General features: G+C 39.3%; 1 long non-coding RNA gene across 2 annotated transcripts in view; it reads left to right on the forward strand.

Annotated features, from left to right (window-relative positions):
* Positions 1 to 2,850: 2,850 nt before the first annotated feature.
* The window catches only part of LOC106036272 (uncharacterized), a 251,628-nt gene continuing 238,764 nt past the window's right edge, over positions 2,851 to 15,714 (forward strand). For both annotated transcript variants that reach the window (XR_010833491.1, XR_010833492.1), the window contains exons 1-2: positions 2,851 to 3,508; positions 14,587 to 14,734. This is a non-coding gene — a long non-coding RNA (uncharacterized lncRNA). The remainder of the gene's footprint in view (positions 3,509 to 14,586; positions 14,735 to 15,714) is intronic.

Consider the following 15,714-nt stretch of genomic DNA (forward strand, 5'->3'; position numbering starts at 1 on the left):
AAGCTTCACAGGAGAAGTGCTGATGGTGAAGCTTATGTAGCTACTGCAAGCACCATGGGGCTTGTCACCACTCAGGATACGTCTCAGGAACTTGTGTATGCCAATTTATGAAACCTATAATAACACTTCATATTCTTGTAACATCCACTGAATTTATCCTAGAACTCATCATGTGTTTGAAACTAATATGTATTTGCATACTTCTTTATTGAGAAGCTCTAAGAAAGATGTCTAGCTATTATTAAAAACTATGCTTGTTTAGAGTAGGCAAAAGTAAGGCCATTTTAATTCTTTTTTTTTTCTTTTAAAAACACTTAGTGATTAATGAAACCAAGATTGCCCAATCACCCCTCAAACTTTAAAGCAAAAATATCCTATGTGGATTAATAGCCACCTATGAGAGTTTTCTGACATACTGGAAATTTCTGCAGGAAAGCCAGGGGCTCACAGAAGGATGTCAGGATTAAAAAGGAAACTGTTCTATGATTATATGGACTCTTCCCAATCCCACACCTTCCGTGGCTTGTTCTATTTCATTCTTATCCCATGTTCCACAAGCACTTGTGCATGAGAGTTATCAGATTGCTACTTAATGACAAACATGGCCCAGAAGTTTTTCCTCTCAGTCTATGGTATTTGTATAAATAACCCCATGGTGCTAGGATTATAGAATATCCCGAGTTAGAAGGGACCTAAAAGGATCATCGAGTCCAACTCCTAAGAGGATATTTAAATGCTCTTTGCTTATCAATATTATTACATTCACAAATAAAAGTTGAACACTTTGTGGGGAATATGGCATAGGATTCTTCGTTGTGCGGGTTCCCAAGATGGTTTCTGTACCTGATGCATAAAGACGTGCTCAGCTGCCTTAGGTTTGTAAAAGAATCTCTGCTTCGTTTACACTGTAGCTTTGTAGGAGACCACAGAGTACTTTCCCATCCTCAGCGAAGCTGGTTTGTGACTAAGGTTATGAAATATGAAAAGCTTATTGATAGAAGTTAAGAAATAGAATCATAGAATCATAGAATATCCCAAGTTGGAAGGGACCCATAAGGATCATCAAGTCCAACTCCTAATATAAATAAAAATAAGAACAATGAAGGCAAAAAGCAAGACTTGCAAAATGTTCTTGCCACATGTTAAGCTTTGTAGGAGGCATCTGAGTGGATTAAGACACTTATAATTGCTTGATACTGGAAATCTCCATCTCAGGTTTAAAAAAAAGAAAAGAAGATTTGGAAATTTTTATAATATTGAATTTCTCCATTAATTAGGACATGAGCCATGTAGTTCAGTAGTTAAAGCCAAGGGCTTGGTAATAAGAAGATCGTGGTGTTCTAATGATGCTGTTTGGATAATTTTCCATTGTCTTTGTTATTTGTTTATTTTGTTCACATGTGTACGGTGGATGCTTTAAAACGTGAAAAGCAAATTTAAAAGTTTGAGCTACCTAAAATTTGCCATATCAACTCTAGATGGAGAGAGCTTATTTAAATTTTATTCTTCTTATTTTTCATTCTCCCTTTTTTCCTCACCTGTTCAGGTGTTCCAATAATAATGCACATTTGGAGATTTCCGTTCTTAATGTACTAAACAGAGCTGATCTCCCTCTCTGTGAAGGAACAAATGCTTTTGGCTCTCGTGGTGCTGTATTTCACAGAATCACACAGAATCATAGAATTGTAGGGGTTGGAAGGGACCTTGAAAGATCATCGGGTCCAACCCCCCTGCCGAAGCAGGTTCCTTAGAGCAGGCTGCCCAGGTAGGTGTACAGATGGGCCTTGAATATCTCCAGAGAAGGAAACTCCATAACCTCCCTGGGCAGCCTGTTCCAGCACTCCGTCACCCTGACTGTGAAGAAGTTCTTTCGCATGTTGGTGTGGAACTTCCTGTGCTCAGTTTTGTGGCTGTTACCCCTTGTCCTGTCCCCACAAACCACTGAAAAGAGGTTGGCCAAATCCCTCTGTCTCCCACACTTCAGGTTTTTATAAACATTGATAAGATCTCTTCTCAGTCTTCTTTTCTCTAGGCTGAACAGACCCAGGTCTCTCAGCCTTTCCTCATGGGGGAGATGCCCCAGGCCCTGTATCATCTTCATGGCCCTCCGCTGGACTCTTTCCAGGAGATCTCTGTCTTTTTTGTACCGGGGAGCCCAGAACTGGACACAGTACTCCAGGTGAGGCCTGACCAGGGCAGAGTAGAGGGGGAGGATCACCTCCCTTGACCTGCTGGCCCCACTCCTTTTAATGCACGCCAGGATCCCATTGGCCCTCTTGGCCACCAGGGCACACTGCTGGCTCGTGGTCAACCTGTCGTCTACCAGGACCCCCAGGTCCTTCTCCTCAGAGCTCCTCTCCAGCAGGTTGCCCCCCAGCCTGTACTGATACGTCCGGTTGTTCTTTCCCAGGTGCAGGACTCTACACTTGCTCTTATTAAACCTCATTTGGTTTCTTCCTGCCTATCTCTCCAGCCGGTCCAGGTCTCGCTGAATGGCAGCACAGCCGGCAGCACAGCCTTCTGGCATGTCAGCCACTCCTCCCAGCTTAGTGTCATCGGCGTACTTCCTGAGAGCAGACACTATTCCCTCATCAAGGTCATCGATGAAGATGTTGAACAAGACCGGACCCAGCACCGACCCCTGGGGAACGCTGCTAGTCACAGGTCTCCAGCCAGACTCTGTGCTGCCGATCACCACCCTCTGAGCTCAGCCAGTCAGCCAGTTCTCAACCCACCTTACTGTCCACTCCTCTATCCCACACTTTCTCAGCTTTGCTAGCAGGATGTCGTGGGAGACAGTATCAAAAGCCTTGCTAAAGTCAAGATAAATGGCATCCATTTCTCTCCCCCCATCTACCCAGCTGGTGATGCCATCATAGAAGGCAATGAGGTTGGTCAAGCACGCCTTCCCCTTGGTGAATCCATGCTGACTACTCCTCATAACATTCTTCTCTTCCAATTGCTTGGAGATGGCATCCAGAACAAGCTGTTCCAATACCTTTCCAGGGACAGAGGTGAGACTGACTGGCCTTGTAGTTTATTTCCCAATGGCCTGTTGCTAACAGGGTTCTTAGAGCTGTAGCCCCAAGAACGTCACCTTATTGTTGCATCTTCTTGTTAGGATAAAATGTAAAGTTTACTCTGCTGTCTTTCTACTGAGAGATGAGTTGACATTAGCAAGCATAGAATTACACTAGTATTATCCCACTCACTATGGTGTTGAACCTTGCTTGATTTCTGCACGTGAACTTTTCATTCTTTATCAAAAACAGGTAGTATTGGGGAAAGGGACTTGTCTTTTAACTGTTTTGAGAGAACATACGGTTTGTGCAGACCCTTTATGGAAATTAAAATTAATAATCATTTCTGCTCTGGTTCACAGGAGAGGACTTTGAATTCAGTGGCACTTGAGTTTGCTTGTTTGGGATGTGCTCACTGAATACAGCAGGAAGTGCAAACCAACAGTAGCTAGAATAAGAGATGGAATCAACCAAAGTCATTTAGAAGTGTAAGTACTATGCTTGACATCACTAATTGTATAAAAACATTAATTATTCTTATAATCAAATAATACAGGTCAAATAATAGGTCAGAGAACTGATATGTCCATAGATATTCTGTACAGTGTGCCATGGTTAGCTGGCTCCAAGAACACACAGTACTGTTCCAATTAATTGAGAGAATAGCTTGATACTTCACAGGTTGGAGCAGCCAGATCATTCTAAAGCAGTGATTATCTTCACTGCTACAAAGTGTGTTTAGTTTCAAACTTAATTGTATCCACATTTCCGTTTCTAATTAATCCAGATACAGAAATGCTATAGTAACCGAACAGCGTGTTCTTTGAGGAAATATAACATGGCACAATCCTACGGCACCAGAGTAATCTGATTAAAGAGATGTTTGTGTAACACAGGTCTTTAAAGTTAAATAATTTATCATATGCTTACTATTCTTGTGATACTCTTTAATTTTAAAGATGAGATGAGAAATGTTTATCTTGCTCATTTTGGTTTTGAATTTCCACTGTCTCTAATTTGTCATGGAATTTTCAAAGGTGATTGAAAAGGTAGTCAGCTGCTTGGTAGCATACATTTTTGAAAAAGGCAAGAATCCAATTTTCAGTATGAAATTTCCACCATTGGTATCTTCATGAGAGATTAAATGCACTAATCTTGTAGTTAACAAGGTGTGCCTCTGCAATCTATTGCATGCATTTCTAAGAGGGTTCCTGCAGATGGCCAATATTCACAAGAAGGTCAGAATGGCCTGTAAGAGACTAGGGACAAGTTTTTTTACCCATGATTTTGCACGTACTGAGCTGAAGGACTGCAAGTGCTCCAAGGCAATGCATAGGTTTCCATGTGTTTGAACTGCACTGAAAAAAACACAGGATTTATGGGAGTGCTGTCTGTGACTGATTGCTGTCACCAGGGTGTTGCTGTATTAGTTACCAATGTTACCTTGGAAAATTCAAAACCTGGGAGAAATGTGCAGTTGAAATAGCTGTGAATATTTCTTTTTATCAAAAAAAAAAAGCCTTTTGTAACAAGCAAGCTGAGTTGTTGTTCCCTCCCCGCCCCCCCCCCCCCCCCAACTGGAAGGGCTGCATGCGCAGTGATTCTCATGGACAGTGTTGTGATTGGTGCTTTGGGGGTTGATTCGGAAGTTCTGGCAATTAAGGCCCACCAATGTTTGCTCAGGGGAGAGAAGTGGCAAAAATTGTAATGCTGACACTTACTGTTAGTAATGCTAGTATGAAGTAAACCACGGTTAGATCTTTAATAGGGGATCGAGCTTGGAGTCGAGTCTCATGGGTGGAACCTGAGTGATTTGAGGAGACCTTGTTCATAAACTCTCAAAAGAAGCCTCAGTTACCACTTGATACAAACCTAACAAACAGATTTTTATTCCCCCCGCCCCTTCTCAGCAGAAAAGAGCTTGTGTATCCCCCTTCCAGCTGAAAATCTCAGTCCTGATGACATCCAGATGGTGGGAAGGAGGGGAAAAAGTCGTCAGAAATGGCTAGAGAGAGATTGGATGATGAACTGAAAGATCTGGAGACAGAGCTATGACAGAAGAACTGATAAATGCAGTGAGGGATTTCATTTCATCCAATAAAACACCTTTAGGGGAAAAAAAAAAAAAGGTGCTTTAGTGCTTATTTAAATTACTGACATTGAAATTCTAGTTCTAAAAAATACCGCTTCTGAAAAGCATTTGGAGTTTTAGAGAAGCCTGACCTTTTCCTTTCAACGTGTAAACCAAATTTCAAGCTGTTTAATAAGAAGAGAGCACCACCTTGTGTTAGTCTCTACGCCTTGTTAACACCCTATGTGAACGTTTACCCATATAGTTGAATCGAAGAACAAACGTTTACTTTTCTTATATAGTGTTCTTGTGCTTGTGCAGTAGAAAGCCAAGAGAGACAAAAGATGCAAGTGCAGAGGTTAAGAGCTGGATACCTGGACTGAGCGTCAGAATTCACACATCTGTGCATACACTGACAAAGTTTGGTTTGTGAATTCAGATTCTTATACAAAGTTCAGATTTCTGGGATCTGATACTGTTCAGAAGAGCTTATTCATTAAGTAAAATTAAAGTATATGCAGTACACACTTCGAGATGTAATCAAATGTATGCACATCTCTGGTAAGCAGTAATGAGGCTGATGACTCTACTGAGAGACCGTTGTTTGCTGCATGTACTGAATAATATCGCCCATGGTGTAAATGTGTTGCCATGTCTTCACTGAATCAGACATTTAAGAAAGTATCTCAAATCTATCCATTGTTATTAGGATGAATAGCTCTTCAGATCCACGAATACTCATTTGAGGTTTTTTTTTTTTTATATATATAAATTTCTACTGTTTTTTTTTTTTTCTTTTCTGTGTACTTCATTGCCTTATGGTTCAGGAGGTGTATTCTGGGAGGGTGTACGTCATAGACTGGACTGTTTGTAATTAATCTTTACTATGATTTTTTACTTATGAAAAGTAAAACTAAAATATTTACATGTACGGACTCTCACAAGAGTAGGATAAAGCTGATACATTCTCGTCCGTAATGCATTAAAAAAAAAAAAAAAAAAGAAAGGCTTTAAATGTGTCAGTACACCAGAGTTCTTTACTAAAGTATACAATCTTCTTTGGTGACCTTAAGAAAAATAATTAGGAGGCAATGTTGAGGCACTGGATTCAAAAGCAAAGCAGCTAGGAGTTGTATTTTCAGCATCTTTTTAAAATGGAAATTTCAGATGTAATTTGTTTGCTTAGATTGCAGGGGAAATAAAACCTGTTTTAATAGCTCTAACTTATTTTTTATCAGTATTGTAATAAACAAAAATACTAAATCTTTACTGATACAGGAATAGTAGATATATTGCATATTATTTCAATCATTAGAGAACAAGCCAGGGAAGCATTCCCAGCAATATTGTGTTAAGACATTACAGTGATGTACACAAATATGTAAACCTAGAAGAACTTCTGTGTTGCTTGACCATGGATGTATTTCATCTTAATTGTCCACATTCAGTTAATCAGTTTAAATACGGGTGATGCTTTTTGCATTGCTCTTTAAGCTCCATTGCCATGATCCTTGGCTTGTTGTGAAGGAGACAGGGAAGAGTTGAGGATCTCAACTATTCTCTTTTATACAAACCTAAGTTGATCGTGTTTCATTTGCTGTAAAGTAGAATATTCTCACAGCCAAGTTATATCAGGGCTGTCGTCTTTTTAAGATGATGCACATTTCAGCAGATTCATTCTCAGTTTTTTACAGGAAGATTTAATCTATAACTCTCATTTTGCATGGGTAATCTTTGCTCCTTGTAAAGTCCTTTTATAGATGGACCAGTGTTCTGATTAGGAGCTTTTCTGAAAGGAACTTAGCTCTTCCAGCAAGGAAATGAACCTGGGGAGAAATATCACCATACGATGGAGCCAGTGGAATATGAAGAATAAATCTCTGCATGTCTAAGTTTGTATGCTAATGTCTGACTCTAAACTGAAATTGGATTGTAAAAGGGGAAGCAGAAAAACAAGGCAAAATCAGTCTCTGAAGTAAAAAGACTGAAAGAAGTGAAGAGGAATTTAATGTATTTGGATTAAACATATTTCCTGATGAATGAAAAAAAAAACAACAGATGTAGCATGAATGAAAAACACAAATCTTCTACTTCCAAGAATTATGCTAGAGATCATAATATTTAAGCTCTAACATACTTTTCAAATAATTTAAAACAGTGGATAAGTTTCAGAATTAATTATGTGATCTCAGAGACAGAGACATGATACATAACATGGTGCCCAGCAGTGAATACTGCATGCATATAGAGTCTGGGTCTGTATATAGTTATGCAACTCTTGCTTTGAGTATTTGCCCTGAACCGTATAAACTAACCACAGTGGTTGTCAGGCTACATGTGTGTTCCCTGCTGTTCCCAGAATCCCAGCATGTGTTCCCAAAATGTGTTCCCAGAATATCCCAGCTGTATACTATCAGTTCTGCTCTGAATCCTTTGTAATACATCAGATAAAGCCTGTTTTCCCACCATGGAGGCACGATAGATTGATGCTTTTGGCAAAAGGAGACAGAGATGCTTCAGGTTTGGCTGAGCATTCATAGTCAGTTGGAGTGCCTGACTTTGTTATCGTGGCTGCATCTTTAAAAGTGCAGGAAATTCAACTATTTTGTACAGCACAATATCTTGGACAAGTACAATTTGAATTTCCTGTGCAAAGATGTCATAGATGCCTATTTTCAGAGAAGTAATTGAAGCAGGTAGATAATGGCTTAGTAAGACTGTTTTAGGTCAAAAATTTGTGAAGAGCTTAGCTGTAAGAAAACATTTCCATTCTCATATTTTAGAATCGTTACAGATCAAAATTAATTGGTTCCCATTACAAAAACATTCTCATTTTGCTTGTTTGCTCTAGTAATAAAGTACCTCTAGTGCTCTAGAGTTTGCTATGTCTGATAGAGAAAGATGAGAAAATACAAAAATAATCTTGTTATAAAGGGGATTTTTCTTACTTTCATGAACTGTTTACAGCTGTACACCGTAAGGGTTCAAAGAAGAGGAGAATAAAAATCCTACCATAATTATGTAATGTTCAGATGTTTATTAGGATAATTTGAATACATTAGCTGAGACAGTATCCTGTTGGCAGGGAAACTAGAAGAGATGTATATAAAAGCTGATTCAACATATTAGCTTTGAATGCTGTAAGAGGCCACTGTACAAGTGTGTATAGTTTTAAAAAAATAAAAAGCTAGTCCTTTGAACTTAAAAGTTAAAAACAAAAAACAGACAACTATATATGCATTGAAATCAAGATACTGTTTCTCCCAAGATGGCAATATAAATTACAGTGCTCTGCTATACGTCCTGATGTATCTAACCTGCAGTTCAGTATAAGAAATACGAATGGTGTGTTTGGAGGTGAATTTTTCCTATTAGATCTGTTTGGATAATTGCTGAGAAGAAAAGTTTTGTCATTAGCTAAAGCTATCTCAGACTTCCTTTGGAAGAGGTGACTGAGGTCTAGGATAGCCTGAGTCCAAAGTACTGTGCAGCAAGGTGGCTGTGGTCTTTCCTTGGCGTGCAGGAGATGTAGATTCATTTTTTGTTTGCAGTGAGTGTGTGGACTTCCAGCCTCTCTAGGGAATACCCTCTCTTACTTTTTCTCTTCTTGTCCTCCCCACCTGCTTTGCTCAGGTGGCACAGCTATTTCTTCAGAAAAAAGCAAGAGAAAAAGCAAAAGGGAGAAAAGTTTGTTGTTGTTTTTTTGAAAAAAAAAAAAGAAATTTAAGGAGGGAAAAATCCACTTCCCATGCAACTCTGCATAGGATATCTTCCACTTCTCAACTTTGTCACAGATAAACCAAGAATGTAAGCAATGAGTAATGTCTTCCTTGTATGGGATTGTCTCATCTCCTGTTTCTTGCAAAGACATGCAAAACAGCACGGGAAACATGGAGCTTATTCCCAGTGGCAACTGCTGTCTTTTTACAGTTGTCCCAGCATGTGTTCATGATGTAGCACAGTTAGGGAGATATCTGGAATTTCTGGGATTTATTTCTGATCAAAGCTGCATGCAGAGCTTAGTAAGCAAAGATGAGAAACATTACAATGTCTGGTGAACAGTAGTGCACTTGGAAGAGTATCCCTCGGGAAAGCTTGTGCCGATGGAGCACATCGCCTGGGCTGCTGCCCCAGCTTGGAGCACTCGCCACGTGGAGACGTGAGGCTGACTCTCCCTGCTACAACACTCCATGCAGGGAAGAGCTGCTTATGGCATCCCCAGGCTGCATTTACCTCGCAGGGCATGGCAGAACTTGGTCATGTTCTCCTCAGGTCCTTGGATATCGCTCTTTGGCTGCACACCTCGACAGGGAAGCAGGTGTCCTGCTCCTTGGTGTCAGGCTGGGGCTGGTCAGGTCGACTATGATTGCACCGCAGTTTTCTTCATCTGCTTTATCATTTGCTTGTTCTTACATTTTGGGGGCAGGAAGACAGTTTAAATCTATGCTCTCTCTGCGGCAGTCACTGTTCTGGGACTAATCTCGACTCTCCTGGCACTCAAAGGTTGCATGAAGGATGACGCTGAGCAGCAGGGATTTGGTCCCAAATGTTATCCATTCCAGGGGTTTTGTCCAACTGGCTCCTTCCTGGAAAGATAGCTTTCACTGTTTTAGCAGTACATGTTTTCTTTTATGTTGTTTGCAGGTTCTCTCTGTTCCACAACCTGTTCTCTCTGCCTTTACCTTCCAGCCCTGGATGCATCTGGTCCTGTATTGGTTCATAGAGAGCAGACTTGTGGTGGGCTTTTATTTTCTTCTGCCAAAGGATTTTTTCAGCTTCTGCTGCTGAAAGTTGCTGGAGTAAACAGCACCAGCAATATTTCATTATGGAAGTGATGAGGGTTCATTTCTGGTACATATACCATAGCCTTCAGAGGAACAAACCTTGTCTGGATGTGGAAAAAGTCAGTGTTACTCTGCACTGCAACAGCTCAATACACAAACAGTTTATTAATGCTGTTTAGTGTTCACAGTCCTTCCTGCATTTTAGCCTCTTGTCCTGCTGTGCCCAATGCTGTCAACAGTTAAACAACTCAATGACCACCAACTTCCTTGCCTTTGTCAAAATTTGAGAGATTCCCTTTTAAAAATGTATCTATGTTTAACTGTTTACTTCCCTGGAAGGTGTAGGCTAATCCTTAATTTCCTGTTGTTCCTGGTCCCATTTTTGATTCACAATTTTTTGATGAATGTGCTTTTAGTCACTGTCTTACTTCATGGGCTACATCAATTTTTTTTTGGTATGATTTCAAGAGACACACAAGAAACAATAATTTGGAAATTCATTACAATGCCAGGGTTTATATGCTCTCATTAAGCATTAATTGGTAGTTGATGGCTATTGCTATTTTTAACACCATTAGTTCATAGCAATGTAATTAGTGATGCTAAGTACAGGATCCACATTAATAGCATTACTAATTGTAAATCTGGAGATAGAAACACAAGATGACTAGTTAATTTCTAGGCAATATCTCATGATAATTGGCTACAGGACATTTGTGCTGAAGTAGAAAGGTAAATAATTTAAAATCTTTTCTTGTAGTTTATGCTGTACTTTGCAACAGTAATATAGTCTGTTGCCCATGTTTTAGCTGTATGAAATACAATGCCATTAGCATCTCACAGCTTCTGCTGTTATTAATTTCCATGCTTCTGAATGCTTCCATATATACTAGGAAACGTGAATAAAAAAATAATAATAATAAAAAAAATCAGAAGCAATAAACCAACAACTTTAAGGACATTTTACAAAGCAGCGTCAAATAGGTAGAGAAGAGAGGAAATACAATATAGGCTTTTAATTATATAATGCTTAGGTGGCAGATGCTTACTGAGGCATTGTTTTTTTTTATGAGATTTATATTAGCCAGCAAAAAATTAGTTCTCTGGTTATTAATAATACAGTAATTGCAATATTTAAATTCTACTGAGCTGGGTTTTAAATAATCTTTGCTTTAGAAGATGTAAAAGTTCCTGCGTACAGATGTCCAAGTGCTTCTCAACACCTCCGTACAGGCTTTTATAGAGCCTATGTACCCAGTGTAACTGAGTACCTCCTAAATATTAAAAGAAAAGTAACAAATCAGCATGATCTTTTCAGCTCCCAGCAAGTAGGAGTACATGCTTTGATTAGATCCTGAGCTATACAAATAGTATAAGAACTGATATTAGAGAGGGAATGGATGTTTGTGAAAGCGAGGCTGAAAAAATTAATGATGCATCTTTACAGCCTTACTGAGACCTCATTGATTTCCATGGAAACCTTTTCATTGACTTCAGTGGGTCTCTTTAGTCTGATGCTAGAAAGAGTGTTTGACAGATAGTGAGGTGCATGCTCTGGTCTCGGTGCTATTGTGCTCACCAGCATTGCCTGCTGGTCAGCGATGCTTTACTTTCAGTGGATTTTAACTGCTTCGTGATTGAGAGAGGCTTTAATTTGGAGCCATTTTCTGTGGTTAGGTAATACTGATATATGCTTCCCCAACCACAGCATGTAAGGTGGTGCTAACACTGCAAATATGGATCTGCTGTAGATAAACCAAGAAATCAGTAATACATAGTAAAAGCTAAACTATCAAGTTCTATGCCTGCAATTTTTTCCCAGGATTATCCTCACCCATTCCCCAATAGCATAGTTGGAAGCCTAGGAGCGATACAGAAAGATAGGTGTCCCAGCTGGAAAGTCTTTTTCCCAAGATCCCCTAAACTCAAAATAATTTGTTTTTCTGAGAATAAGAGAAACATTCTGTGTTTCTGGCTTTGTTTCATACCTCTCTCCAAGCTGTTCTGTCTCACCTGATTTGATGACTTCCAAGATGAAGTTCTGAGGAGAGAAGCCTTAGCGTGATGATTTAGTAAGAGAATTCTTGTCTCTGGTCATCACATGATTTATTTGCTTTTTCTTAGCAACATTATTTCATGGAGAAAAACTTTTGAAAGTAAGAACAGGGAAGTAAAGGTGTTTTTGTAAACAATAGAGAGTAGAAAATATTTCATTAGAATTTCTGTCAGGGATGTGAACAGTGTAGGAACTGTGAAAATTGCAGTTGCTCTTCCTGTCATTTTTCTTACTTTATCAAGGACATTATCTGTGTGTGTGTGTGTGGGGGGGTTGTGTTTGTTTTTTTGTCTGTTTGTTTGTTTGTTTTCCTGATCTGTTTACCAGACTGTTACTGATGTCACATATAAGAAGTATGGACATAAATTGTCTTATTTCCATACTGCTTGTGTCTAAAATCCGTATGTGACAGTATATTCACAACAAGAAAGCTCTTTGTTTCCTCGGTGAGACTGTTCCACACTTGTGTACTGAGAACCACCTATTTTCTCTGTTCTTGTACCTAAATAGATTGCTTTATTTTTTTCTTTCAGATTGCAAAGCCTATAGTTACTGGAAGGAGAGATGTATTCTGTTATTATAACACAAGGATTGTTGACTACATTTTCATTATGATGATGGCAATCCCAGCTGACTTCTGTATATAGACTGAGTTAGCAAACAGTACCCTTTTCCTTGTAAAATGATGACTTGGGTCTGGATACACTGAGTGTAGGAGGAAACTCGGTGCTATTGCTACAGTCCTTAATAAGAGTCTTAACTTGTCCATTCCTCCAGCTAGGTACTGCTTGTGAGCTAGGAAGGCCCCATTCGCTTGCTCCATCATGGATGCTGGCAGGTCTTGTGTCTGATGAGCTCTGTATCCTCTATAAGACAGCTGTGAACTCAGCTGCAGATAGACATCTCAAATTAGACTTGTCACATTTCTAACATATGTAGATGACAACATATGTAATTGATTTAGCATTGTATAATACGTTTTTGTGTAATGTTTACTTTAGGATATCGTTATTTCTGCAGGGTTTATTTTCATTTATTCTTTTTCTATATCTATATTGGACAGGCATATCTCAACATTTTCTCAAAACAGCCATTTAAATATTTCTGTGCTACTTTCCTCTTTTTCATTTCCTAATGAATTGTGAAACTTTTTGTTTTAGGACTGCAGACTATATTTTTAATGTATGATTGCTGTAGGTGGTGAAGTTTTGTTTGTAAACACATAAGCTTATATTTAAACTGACCATTTTTGAGTATAGGCTTTATATATGCATTTAATCACTGTCTGTAGTAGGTAATTTTCCTTAATCAAACTTGAATGATTAGACTACCCTTTGCTTTGTAGGGGCTGGGGAATAACTAAAAACTCTTTAAACCAAAGACTAATTAGTTCTTGAGATTTTATAAACAGAGGGGGGGGGGAATAAAAGTTGATACGAATCACTCTTATTTTTACTTCTAGTTATACAGATGGATTGATAAGCCAGCTTGAATTCTAGATCTAAAAACCTGTCAGAAGTTTAATGAATTTAACCTTTCCTGGTTTGTTGAGGCAGGTGAGGAAATTAGATGATTAGAGATAGATCAGTGGGGAAATTAGAATATTTTTATTTTCACAGGAAAGCCTGCAACTTTTGAATTCTGATTTTGTGTGTGTGTCATTTAAACTTCCTTCATTTGAACGTATTAAATATCTTATACCATTTCTTGGTGACCCAAAATCAGTGTGTTAAGTTGCATAGCTTGTAGTGGAGTAGTAGTGTTGAGGGGTAAAATGTCATTTGGGAAAAACAAACAAAAAACCCCACAACTATTCATTAATATAATGTCAACATGAACTATTTTCACTGTTGATGGAACAGCTTGTTTGCTCTATAACACTAGAGATACCTTCCTTAGGAAGGCTTTCACATTGGGTTTCCATATGGAAAAATGTTCTGTTGGAACTGAGTCCTTGTAGAGAGCTGAGGTCTGTAAGGGCCCAAGGATGCATAAATGGAAAATAAACTGCGACAGAACAGAAGTCACTGGTCAGATGTGGCTACATTGTTTGGAGGGCACAGTGAGGTGGGTGCAGAGGGTTTGAACGGGGTAACCTCTATGTGCAAGAAGGCGAACCCACAGCAAGGTCTTAACTACCTCACGGCTTCTGTGCAGGGCCCCTGCCTGTAAACACGTCTGGTTTGGTGGGGTGTGAGCACCAGTGGTGTGCAAGCAGAAGGCTTTGTGTCTGTTATGTGTGACCTTCTGTGTATAAAGCACTACGAGGAGGCTTTGTGGGCTTCATACTGGGCAGTCAAGCAGTTGAAGCTGGGCATGATGCAGCAGGCATGCCTGTGGCCTGGACAGAGCTCTGTGTGGCAGCCACTTCACACTGAGGGAGTGTTGCTCTGGGTGAGCACATTTGTGTTACATTTCCACACAGCACTGACGTACTGAAACTGCGATTTCTAGAGACAGACACGTAGGCCGCAGTATGTGCACTTCACGCTCATCTACAGTATCAGGGATAGCTTTTCACTCAGCGGTTTCTTTGGATTTCAATTTCAGTGTACTGCTTTTTCCTGGTTATGGAGATGAGGACAAAGTGGCTTGCAAGGGGTTTGGTTATGCTATTGCTTGTGACTGACAAGAGCTACCTTTGGTTCCTTGCAGTGTCCTCTACAGCCCTACCTTCCTAGAAAATGGCAGCTGTGGTCCTGGAGGATGTTCCAAGCAAAACAAGGGTGCAATGAATCTGCAGGTGTGCAGGATTTAGGCAGTTACCATTGATCCATGACCGGGCTTCCTCAATACTGTGAAGGTACAAATAGCAATTGACTGATTTAAGGTTATGGCTTTCAGCTGTTACTATACTGAGACAAGTTCCCATCCTAAAAGGAGCCAGCTGGTCTAGAGAGTTTTCTGGTTTTCTTGATACTTGTAGTCTGATTGTGGTTTTTAAAGTAATTACTGTGTAGCTTTGAATTATTCAAACTTTCTGTCCAATTCATAAATGATTTTCATTACTGATACTTATGAAGGTTTTTTTTGCATTTCCTGATTATGAAAGACAAAACTATAAAGGTTTCTTTTTGTTAATTAATACATTTTGGCGCTATGATTGCATTTTTAGGCTAACATCCTAACAAGTGCATATGATTGTTTTGTGATGTTTCTGTAGTCTAAGCAGTTGTTTTAAGTGCCAGAAGCTAAAATAAATACTTAAGTAGGAATGACAACACTATGGCAATGTTCCACAATTTCTGCCCTTTTCTAGTATAGTAACTTCAGGTCTCATAACAAAGATGCCAGCCTGATCCACACTGAAGCAGAGTGAACCACTGCAGAAACCTGAAGTGAAAACTAGTCCTTCGAGGAAGTCTGGTTTGGTTTAAAAAACAAACAAACAAACAAACAGCCCTAACATACAGCTATTTATTCTTATTTATTTATTTATTTTTAAGTATGGTGCTTTGTAAAGAGTATCAGCCTAGATGCTGATAAACTGCCTTAACAGGAGTAAATTTGAGTTGAACAATACATGTGCAGTTGTTATTGCCATCTAGTGTTCTCATACCTTTATGGCATTGAATGCTCTCAGAGAATAGAAACTGTCTTGCAGCTTCCATTTGCCCTTGTTTCTATTTAAACTATGTTGGTGAAACGCTTACCTTTGATTGGAAAAGTTCATTCAAACTGAACATTGCTAGCTTTCTCTTAGCTCTTTCTAGTCAGTGTGAGACTTGTGGTGAAACAGCAAATTTCAGACTGAAAGTTATATGCAGTGTGTATATACACACC

The sequence above is a fragment of the Anser cygnoides genome, chromosome 9 (assembly GCF_040182565.1).
Source record: "Anser cygnoides isolate HZ-2024a breed goose chromosome 9, Taihu_goose_T2T_genome, whole genome shotgun sequence".
NCBI classification, from domain to species: Eukaryota; Metazoa; Chordata; class Aves; order Anseriformes; family Anatidae; genus Anser; species Anser cygnoides.